The sequence below is a fragment of the Camelina sativa genome, chromosome 7 (genome assembly GCF_000633955.1).
Source record: "Camelina sativa cultivar DH55 chromosome 7, Cs, whole genome shotgun sequence".
NCBI lineage: Eukaryota > Viridiplantae > Streptophyta > Magnoliopsida > Brassicales > Brassicaceae > Camelina > Camelina sativa.
In genome coordinates this window covers 11,554,535-11,565,273 of record NC_025691.1, presented here as the reverse complement: position 1 = coordinate 11,565,273, position 10,739 = coordinate 11,554,535, and positions in this window count along the sequence as shown.

The following is a 10,739-nucleotide window of genomic DNA, read 5'->3' as shown; positions in this document are numbered from 1 at the left end:
AAAAAAGATTGATTCGAAGCAGTAAACAGACTTGTGTTTCTATGGCCAAAATATATATTACTCCAATCCATATGACTAATAATAAGAGTTCAGGAAGAATTTGGAGTGTTTAGACAACACTTAAACCCGTTTTATCCTAAAACAGGATTAAACCGAGAGAACAGGCTAAAACCGAAAAAATATTAATTCGAACCAGTTAGCAGCCTTGTTTTTGTTTTTAGTGTCAAAATGTATGACAATCCAATGCATTTGATTAATTGTAAGAGATCGGGTTGAATTTGGAGTGTTTAGACAACACTTAAACCCGTTTTATCCCAAAACAGGCTTACACCGAGAAAACAGGCTAAAACCGAGAAAACATTGTTTCGAAGCAGTAAACAGCCATATTTCTGTTTTTAGGGTCAAAATATTTAACAATCCAATGAATTTGACTAATTATAAGAGTTCAGGTTGAATTTGGAGTGTTTAGACAACACTTATACCCATTTTGTCCCAAAACAGGCTTAAAACGAGAAAAAGGCTAAAACCGAGAAAACATTGATCGAAGCAGTAAACAGATTTCTGTTTCTAGGGTCAAAATATGTATTAATCCAATGCATTTGACTAATTATAAGAGTTCGGGTTGAATTTGGAGTGTTTGGACAACACTTAATACCCATTTTGTCCAAAAACAGGCTTAAAACGAGACAACATGTTAAAACCCAGAAAACATTAATTCGAAGCAGTAAACAGCTTTGTTTGTGTTTTTAGGGTAAAAATATGTGACAACCCAATTCATTTGACTAATTGTAAGAGTTCGAGATGAATTTGGAGTGTTTTGACATCACTTATACCCATTTTGTCCCGAAACAGGCTAAAACCGAGAAAACGTTTAATCGAAGCAGGAAACAGCTTTGTTACTGCTTCTAGGGTCAAAGTATGTAACAATCTAATGCATTTTACTAATTATAAGAGTTCGGGTTGAATTTGGAGTGTTTAGACAACACTTATACCCATTTTGTCCCAAAACAGGCTTAAAACGAGAAAAAGGCTAAAACCGAGAAAACATTGATCGAAGCAGTAAACAGATTTCTGTTTCTAGGGTCAAAATATGTATTAATCCAATGCATTTGACTAATTATAAGAGTTCGGGTTGAATTTGGAGTGTTTGGACAACACTTAATACCCATTTTGTCCAAAAACAGGCTTAAAACGAGACAACATGTTAAAACCCAGAAAACATTAATTCGAAGCAGTAAACAGCTTTGTTTGTGTTTTTAGGGTAAAAATATGTGACAACCCAATTCATTTGACTAATTGTAAGAGTTCGAGATGAATTTGGAGTGTTTTGACATCACTTATACCCATTTTGTCCCGAAACAGGCTAAAACCGAGAAAACACTTATTCGAAGCAGTAAACAGCCTTGTTACTGCTTCTAGGGTCAAAATATGTAACAATCCAATGCATTTGACTAATTATAAGAGTTCGGGTTGAATTAGGAGTGGTTAGACAACACTTATATGCATTTTGTCCCAAAACAAGCTCAAAACAAGAAAACATTGATTTGAAGCAGTAAACAGCTTAGTTACTGTTTCTAGGGTTAAAATATGTAACAATCCAATGCATTTGACTAATTATAAGAGTTCAGGTTGAATTAGGAGTGGTTAGATAACACTTATACCCATTTTGTCCCAAAACAAGCTTAAAACAAGAAAACAGGCTAAAACCGAGAAAACATTGATTCGAACCAGTAAACAGCTTTTTTGTGTTTCTAGGGTCAAAATATTTGACAATCCAATGCATTTGACTATTGTAAGAGCTCGGGTTGAATTTGGAGTGTCTAAACAACACTTATACCCATTTTGTCCCAAAACATGCTTAAAACGAAAAAACAAGTTAAAACCGAGAAAACATTAACTCGATGCAGTAAACAGTTTTATTTGTGTTTCTAGGGTCAAAATGTGTGACAATACAATGCATTTGACTAATTATAAGAGTTCGGGATGAATTAGGAGTGTTTAGACAACAATTAATACCCATTTTGTCCCGAAACAAGCTAAAACCGAGAATACATTTATTTGAAGCAGTAAACAGCTTTGTTACTGTTTTTAAGTTCAAAATATGTAACAATTCAATGCATTTGACTAATTATAAGAGTTTTGGTTGAATTTGGAGAGTTTAGACAACACTTTTTGTCCCAAAACAGGCTTACACTGGGATAATAGGCTAAAACCGAGAAATTATTAATTCGAACCAGTAAAAAGCCTTGTTTGTGTTTCTAGGGTCAAAATGTGTGACAATCCAATGCATTTTACAAAATGTAAGAGATCGGGTTGAATTTGGATTGTTTAGACAACATTTATACCCATTTTGTCCCAAAAGAGGCTAAAACCAAGAAAATATTTATTTGAAGCAGTAAACAGCTTTGTTACTGTATCTAGGTTCAGAATGTGTGAGCATCCAATACAATTGACTAATTGTAAGAGTTTGGGATGAATTTGGAGTGTTTAGACAACACTTAAATATGTTTTATGCCAAATAGGCTTAAACCGAGAAAAACGCTAAAACCGAGAAAACATTTATTCGAAGCAGTAAACAGCTTTGTTTCTGTTTCTAGGGTCAAAATATTTAACAATCCAATTAATTTGACTAATTATAAGTGTTCAGGTTGAATTTGGAGTGTTTAAATAACACTTTTACCCATTTTGTCCCAAAACAGGCTTAAACGAGAAAACATGCTAAATCCGAGAAAACATTGATTCGAGGCAGTAAAAAGGTTTGTGTTTCTAGGGTCAAAATATGTATTAATCCAATGCATTTGACTATTTATTAAAGTTCGGGTTGAATTTGGAGTGTTTAGACAACAATTATAGCTATTTTGTCCCAAAACAGGCTTAAAACGAGAAAATAGGCTAAAGCCGAGAAAACATTGATTTGAAGCAGTAAACAGCTTTTCTTGTGTTTCTAGGGTCAAAATATGTGACAATCCAATTCATTTGACTAATTGTAAGAGTTCGGGATGAATTTGGAGTGTTTAGAAAACACTTATACCCATTTTGTCCCGAAACAGGCTAAAACCGAGGAAACATTTATTCGAAGCAATAAAAAGCTTTGTTACTGCTTCTAGGGTCAAAATATGTAACAATACAATGCATTTGACTAATTATAAGAGTTCGGGTTGAATTAGGAGTGGTTAGACAACACTTATACGCACTTTGTCCCAAAACAAGCTTAAAACAAGAAAACATTGATTTGAAGCAGTAAACAGCTTAGTTACTGTTTCTAGGGTTAAAATATGTAACAATCCAATGCATTTGACTAATTATAAGAGTTCGGGTTGAATTAGGAGTGGTTAGACAACACTTATACCCATTTTGTCCTCAAACAAGCTTAAAACAAGAAAACAGGCTAAAACCGAGAAAACATTGATTCGAACCAGTAAACAGCTTTTTTGTGTTTCTAGGGTCAAAATATATGACAATTCAATGCATTTGACTATTGTAAGAGTTCGGGTTGAATTTGGAGTGTTTAAACAACACTTATACCCATTTTATCCCAAAACATGCTTAAAACGAGAATATATTTATTCGAAGCAGTAAACAGTTTTGTTACTGGTTCAAGGGTCAAAATATGTAACAATCCAATGAATTTGACTAACTATAAGAGTTCGGGTGGAATTAGGAGTGTTTAGACAACACTTATACCCATTTTGTCCAAAAATAGGCTTAAAACGAGAAAACAGGCTAAAACCGAGAAAACATTAATTCGAAACAGTAAACAGCATTGTTTGTGTTTCTAGGGTCAAAATTTGTGACACTCCAATGCATTTGACTAATTGTAAGAGTTTGGGTTGAATTTGGAGTGTTTAGAAAACACTTAATACCCATTTTGTCCCGAAACATGCTAAAACCGAAAATACATTTATTTGAAGCAGTAAACAGCTTTGTTTCTGTTTTTAGATTCAAAATATGTAAAAATTCAATGCATTTGACTAATTATAAGAGTTCGGGTTGAATTTGGAGAGTTTAGACAACACTTTTTGTCCCAAAACAAGCTTAAACCGTGAAAACAGGCTAAAACCGAGAAATTATTAATTCGAACCAGTAAAAAGCCTTGTTTGTGTTTCTAGTGTCAAAATATGTGACAATCCAATGCATTTTACTAATTGTAAGAGATCGGGTTGAATTTGGATTGTTTACACAACACTTATACCCATTTTGTCCCAAAAGAGGCTAAAACCAAGAAAACATTGATTTGAAGCAGTAAACAGATTTGTTACTGTATCTAAGGTCATAATGTGTGATATTCCAATGCATTTGACGAATTTTAAGAGTTCAGGATGAAATTGGAGTGTTTAGACGACACTTAAACCTGTTTTATCCCAAAAGAGGCTTAAACCGAGAAAACAGGCTAAAACCGAGAAAACATTGTTTCGAAGCAGTAAACAGCTACGTTTCTGTTTATAGGGTCAAAATATGTAACAATCCAATGAATTTGACTAATTATAAGAGTTCAAGTTGAATTTGGAGTGTTTAGACAACACTTATACCCATTTTCTCCAAAACAGGCTTAAAACGAGAAAAAGGCTAAACCCGAGAAAACATTGATCGAAGGAGTAAACTGCTTTGAGTTTCTAGGGTCAAAATATGTATTAATCTAATGCATTTGACTAATTATAAGAGTTCGGGTTGAATTTGGAGTATTTGGACAACACTTATACCCATTTTGTCCCAAACCATGCTTAAAACGAGACAACATGCTAAAACCGAGAAAACATTAATTCGAAAAGTAGTAAACAGCTTTGTTTGTGTTTCTAGGGTCAAAATATGTATTAATCTAATGCATTTGACTAATTATAAGAGTTCGGGTTGAATTTGGAGTATTTGGACAACACTTATACCCATTTTGTCCCAAACCATGCTTAAAACGAGACAACATGCTAAAACCGAGAAAACATTGATTTGAAGCAGTAAACAGCAAAGTTACTGTTTCTATGGTTAAAATATGTAACAATCCAATGCATTTGACTAATTATAAGAGTTCGGATTGATTTAGGAGTGGTTAGACAACACTTATACCCATTTTGTCCCAAAATAAGCTTAAAACAAGAAAACAGGCTAAAACCGAGAAAACATTTATTCGAACCAGTAAACAGCTTTTTTGTGTTTCTAGGGTCAAAATATTTGAAAATCCAATGTTTTCTCGGTTTGAATTTGGAGTGTTTAAACAACACTTATACCCATTTGACTATTGTAAGAGTTCGGGTTGAATTTGGAGTGTTTAAACAACACTTATACCCATTTTGTCCCAAAACATGCTTAAAACGACAAAACAAGTTAAAACCGAAAAAACATTAACTCGAACCAGTAAACAGTTTTATTTGTGTTTCTAGGGTCAAAATGAGTGACAATCCAATGCATTTGACTAATTGTAAGAGTTCGAGATGAATTTGGAGTGTGTAGACAACACTTATACCCATTTTGTCACGAAACAGGCTAAAACCGAGAATACATTTATTCGAAGCAGTAAACAGCTTTGTTAATTCTTCTAGGGTCAAAATATGTAACAATTCAATGCATTTGACGAATTATAAGTGTTCGGGTTGAATTAGGAGTGTTTAGACAACAATTATACCCATTTTGTCTAAAAACAGGCTTAAAACGGGTAAACAGGCTAAAACCGAGAAAACATTGATTCAAAGCAGTAAACAGAGTTGTTTGTGTTTCTAGGGTCAAAATATGTATTAATCCAATGCATTTGACTAATTATAATAGGTCAGGTTGAATTTGGAGTGTTTAAACAACACTTATACCCATTTTGTCACGATGCATTTGACTAATTATAATAGGTCAGGTTGAATTTGGAGTGTTTAAACAACACTTATACCCATTTTGTCACGATGCATTTGACTAATTATAATAGGTCAGGTTGAATTTGGAGTGTTTAAACAACACTTATACCCATTTTGTCACGATGCATTTGACTAATTATAATAGGTCAGGTTGAATTTGGAGTGTTTAAACAACACTTATACCCATTTTGTCACGATGCATTTGACTAATTATAATAGGTCAGGTTGAATTTGGAGTGTTTAAACAACACTTATACCCATTTTGTCACGATGCATTTGACTAATTATAATAGGTCAGGTTGAATTTGGAGTGTTTAAACAACACTTATACCCATTTTGTCACGATGCATTTGACTAATTATAATAGGTCAGGTTGAATTTGGAGTGTTTAAACAACACTTATACCCATTTTGTCACGATGCATTTGACTAATTATAATAGGTCAGGTTGAATTTGGAGTGTTTAAACAACACTTATACCCATTTTGTCACGATGCATTTGACTAATTATAATAGGTCAGGTTGAATTTGGAGTGTTTAAACAACACTTATACCCATTTTGTCACGATGCATTTGACTAATTATAATAGGTCAGGTTGAATTTGGAGTGTTTAAACAACACTTATACCCATTTTGTCACGATGCATTTGACTAATTATAATAGGTCAGGTTGAATTTGGAGTGTTTAAACAACACTTATACCCATTTTGTCACGATGCATTTGACTAATTATAATAGGTCAGGTTGAATTTGGAGTGTTTAAACAACACTTATACCCATTTTGTCACGATGCATTTGACTAATTATAATAGGTCAGGTTGAATTTGGAGTGTTTAAACAACACTTATACCCATTTTGTCACGATGCATTTGACTAATTATAATAGGTCAGGTTGAATTTGGAGTGTTTAAACAACACTTATACCCATTTTGTCACGATGCATTTGACTAATTATAATAGGTCAGGTTGAATTTGGAGTGTTTAAACAACACTTATACCCATTTTGTCACGATGCATTTGACTAATTATAATAGGTCAGGTTGAATTTGGAGTGTTTAAACAACACTTATACCCATTTTGTCACGATGCATTTGACTAATTATAATAGGTCAGGTTGAATTTGGAGTGTTTAAACAACACTTATACCCATTTTGTCACGATGCATTTGACTAATTATAATAGGTCAGGTTGAATTTGGAGTGTTTAAACAACACTTATACCCATTTTGTCCCAAAACAAGCTTAAAATGAGAAAAAGGCTAAAACCGAGAAAATATTGATTCGAAGCAGTAACAGCTTTGTGTTTCTAGGGTCAAAATATGTATTAATCCAATGCATTTGACTAATTATAATAGTTCGGGTTGAATTTGGAGTGTTTGGACAACACTTAATACCCATTTTGTCCCGAAACAGGTTAAAACCGAGAATATATTTAATCGAAGCAGTAAAAAGCTTTGTTACTGTTTGTAAGGTTAAAATATGTAACAATTTAATGCATTTGACTAATTATAAGAGTTCGGGTTGAATTAGGAGTGTTTAGACAACACTTTTAGTCCGGTTTGTGTTTCTAGGGTCAGAATATGTAACAATCCAATACATTTGACTAATTATAAGAGTTCGGGTTGAATTAGGAGTGTTTAGACAACACTTTTAGTCCGGTTTGTGTTTCTAGGGTCAGAATATGTAACAATCCAATACATTTGACTAATTATAAGAGTTCGGGTTGAATTAGGAGTGTTTAGACAACACTTTTAGTCCGGTTTGTGTTTCTAGGGTCAGAATATGTAACAATCCAATACATTTGACTAATTATAAGAGTTCGGGTTGAATTAGGAGTGTTTAGACAACACTTTTAGTCCGGTTTGTGTTTCTAGGGTCAGAATATGTAACAATCCAATACATTTGACTAATTATAAGAGTTCGGGTTGAATTAGGAGTGTTTAGACAACACTTTTAGTCCGGTTTGTGTTTCTAGGGTCAGAATATGTAACAATCCAATACATTTGACTAATTATAAGAGTTCGGGTTGAATTAGGAGTGTTTAGACAACACTTTTAGTCCGGTTTGTGTTTCTAGGGTCAGAATATGTAACAATCCAATACATTTGACTAATTATAAGAGTTCGGGTTGAATTAGGAGTGTTTAGACAACACTTTTAGTCCGGTTTGTGTTTCTAGGGTCAGAATATGTAACAATCCAATACATTTGACTAATTATAAGAGTTCGGGTTGAATTAGGAGTGTTTAGACAACACTTTTAGTCCGGTTTGTGTTTCTAGGGTCAGAATATGTAACAATCCAATACATTTGACTAATTATAAGAGTTCGGGTTGAATTAGGAGTGTTTAGACAACACTTTTAGTCCGGTTTGTGTTTCTAGGGTCAGAATATGTAACAATCCAATACATTTGACTAATTATAAGAGTTCGGGTTGAATTAGGAGTGTTTAGACAACACTTTTAGTCCGGTTTGTGTTTCTAGGGTCAGAATATGTAACAATCCAATACATTTGACTAATTATAAGAGTTCGGGTTGAATTAGGAGTGTTTAGACAACACTTTTAGTCCGGTTTGTGTTTCTAGGGTCAGAATATGTAACAATCCAATACATTTGACTAATTATAAGAGTTCGGGTTGAATTAGGAGTGTTTAGACAACACTTTTAGTCCGGTTTGTGTTTCTAGGGTCAGAATATGTAACAATCCAATACATTTGACTAATTATAAGAGTTCGGGTTGAATTAGGAGTGTTTAGACAACACTTTTAGTCCGGTTTGTGTTTCTAGGGTCAGAATATGTAACAATCCAATACATTTGACTAATTATAAGAGTTCGGGTTGAATTAGGAGTGTTTAGACAACACTTTTAGTCCGGTTTGTGTTTCTAGGGTCAAATTATGTATTAATCCAATGCATTTGACTAATTATAAGAGTTCGGGTTGAATTAGGAGTTGTTAGATAACACTTATACCCATTTTGTCCCAAAACAAGCTTATAACAAGAAAACATTGATTTGAAGCAGTAAACAGCATAGTTACTGTTTCTAGGGTTATAATATGTAACAATCCAATGCATTTGACTAATTATAAGAGTTCGGATTGAATTAGGATTGGTTAGACAACACTTATACCCATTTTGTCCCAAAACAAGCTTAAAACAAGAAAACAGGCTAAAACCGAGAAAACATTTATTCGAACCAGTAAACAGCTTTTTTGTGTTTCCAGGGTCAAAATATTTGACAATCCAATGCATTTGACTATTGTGAGAGTTCGGGTTGAATTTGGAGTGTTTAAACAACACTTATACCCATTTTGTCCCGAAACATGCTTAAAACGACAAAACAAGTTAAAACCGAAAAAACATTAACTCGAAGCAGTAAACAGTTTTATTTGTGTTTCTAGGGTCCAAATGTGTGACAATCCAATGCATTTGACTAATTGTAAGAGTTCGGGATGAATTTAGAGTGTTTAGACAACACTTATACCCATTTTGTCACGAAACAGGCTAAAACCAAGAATACATTAATTCGAAGCAGTAAACAGCTTTGTTACTTCTTCTAGGGTCAAAATATGTAACAATTCAATGCATTTGACTAATTATAAGAGTTCGGGTTGAATTAGGAGTGTTTAGACAACACTTATACCCATTTTGTCCCAAAACAGGCTTAAAACGAGTAAACAGGCTAAAACCGAGAAAACATTGATTCGAAGCAGTAAACAGCATTGTTTGTGTTGAGTACATAATTAAAGACAGGCACGATGCTGTTTCACCAAGGAAGAGCATTTGGTGGTGAAGTTATTCCTGTTTTTGAAATTAGGGGTCTTCTTTCCTGGAAACTCAGCCACGGTAGGACTAAACTGATGATTCCAAATAAATAATGAATGAGGCTATATGCGTCTGATCTGAGAAGAGAGAGAGAGCGAGACACAACGAGGTGGGGAAGCCTCTTGTGGGTCTGTTTAGTCATGTTATGGCTGTGGGAAGATTCATTAATGGTGGGAGAACAAAGTCGGAAAAAATAGAGATGAAAAGGAGAAAGAAAGTGAACGAAAGGTTGGAAATAAAGGCATTGTGGAGGAGCCGACTTTGGAGGCTTCCCGGCGCCGGAAATGACAGAGGTTCATTAGGTTCTTTCAATAGAAGCTTACCAAGTCCAGTAGGTTCTTTGGAGGTACTTTGCAGGTTCTTTCTACAGAGGGTCCTTCGGCTTTCCGGCACAAGATATGCTTACCGGCGTGATCTGCAACAAGCCAAGATTCTATAGAAGTTGACAGAGGTTCATTAGGAGTTAACCTCAAGGAGTTATGTGTGTTGCTTCCTGGCCAAGTAATTGCTGGAAACTGTGAAATCTGGGTTAAGTATGAACCCTAGAAACTGTTCCGAGATGGTTCTTTCTTGGCGTCCCTTGGAGGTCCAAAATAAGTCTGATCGAGACAAAATTTGGTGGAGAGACTCGTGAAGTCTGCTCCTTATCCAACGGTGGAGTTGCGATTTGAACTGTTAGTTTGTGTTTCATTCGAGTGTTGATGTGGAGGTTTCATGTCTTGATTTGTGTTAAGTTGTGTTGTTGGTGTAACCAACGAGCTCGGTTTGAGCTGAAACCTCTGTAAGCTTAGGGAGCAAGGTCATGGTGGTTGTAGAACCAAGTTAAAGCTCATGAGTGCTGGATTAAAGCTAAGACGGTGAATTGATGGGTTCATCGGAGAAGTGTTTCTGTGGCTGGACAGAATAAAGTATTCCATTCCACCTGTCTTGTTACTCGGTCATTAGGAGTGATTGGTTGTGTCACTAAATAACTAGATGAGGTGGTGTTTGGTGATACGTGAATAAGCAAAGCTTACTCAGAAGGTGGAGTCAAGTGGTTTTGCCGGTAGGATGTCGAATGACTCTGATGCATGCTAGGGGAGTTGAAGT